Here is a 1,134-nt window from a genome sequence, read left to right on the forward strand (position 1 = left end):
CTCTCTACCCCGGCCAGCTCCCACATCCCGGGGGCAAGTCGGGTCAGCGCAGGGACCCCACGGTGTCCCTCTGGCTGGCGCCCGAGTGGTCGGCCCCCGGCAGAGGGAGGGGGGAGGAGAGGAACCTGAGACAGGCCCCCGCGGGTGAGGTATGGCCCCCACCCCATCCGATGCTTGCAGGTCACTCTCTCTGTGTGCACTGGCGGGTGCACAGTGGTGGTGGATGCACCGACCCCATGGGAAGGGCCTGCCTCCCACCAGATCAGAGGCAGGATGACCGACCCCGGAGACGCAGCCCCTCTGGCGCCCAGGCACCCGACTGGCCCATGCCGACGTGTCCACATGGTGGGGAGAGCGGGCGAGGACGGGAGCGGGAGCGGCGGGGCAAGCAGGAAGGAGCCACAAGGAGGTTGGCCGGCGCGCGGTGCCAGTGGATGGGGAGGATGAGGCCCGCTCACACCAACCAGGCGTGGACGAACGCTGGACACTGCCCATGTCTGTCCTTCTGGAGACGGACGGCCAAGGGGAGAGGCCCTGCGAGCAGAGTCCAAGCCGCGCGATGCGCCCATCCCCCAACCCCCCCTCCCGCAGCGGCAGCGAAACCACAAGAGGGCAGCAATTGATCCTCAAGTGATTCTCAGACAGGTGTAGTCCAGGGAGGAACCCGGGCCTGCAAGTGCATCTGAAGTGTCCATGATCAATGTGTCCTGCAATTCACATTAATTCTCGCAGCTAACTGCATTCTTCATCGACGCACAAGCCAAGTGATCCACCGCTAAGAGTTGTATGGCTATGTGGGGTGTGAGCGGCCTTGTATGGGTGCTAACACTGGCACAAGCTCCCCCGCCCGCCCCTGCTGCACTGGAAGAGAGGGGCCAATGGCGAGGCGGTTCCACCTCAGGCCGGCCAGCAGGAAACTAAAGGATACACGTGAAAAGAAAAAAAAGACAGGGTCGGGATCGGAAAGACGGGGAAACAAGGGACATGGGACGCCGCTAACCCAGCACCCGGCGGCTTTGGGCAAGGGAGGTGCTGGAGGCGGCGGCAGAGGCAGATTAGGGCACAGGGAGGTGTGGATGGAGGCAGAGGAGGGAGGGAGAGAGAGAGAATGGAGGAGATCCCTCAATGGACCAG

At 63.9% G+C, this 1,134-nt stretch overlaps 1 non-coding gene across 1 annotated transcript; it reads right to left on the minus strand.

Annotated features, from left to right (window-relative positions):
* Nucleotides 1–631: 631 nt before the first annotated feature.
* On the minus strand, nucleotides 632–784 carry LOC134486019 (5.8S ribosomal RNA). The gene has a single exon (XR_010064549.1). It is a non-coding gene; the product is annotated as a 5.8S ribosomal RNA (ribosomal RNA).
* Between the last annotated feature and the right edge of the window lie 350 nt (nucleotides 785–1,134).

The sequence above is a fragment of the Rattus norvegicus genome, chromosome 2 (genome assembly GCF_036323735.1).
Source record: "Rattus norvegicus strain BN/NHsdMcwi chromosome 2, GRCr8, whole genome shotgun sequence".
NCBI lineage: Eukaryota > Metazoa > Chordata > Mammalia > Rodentia > Muridae > Rattus > Rattus norvegicus.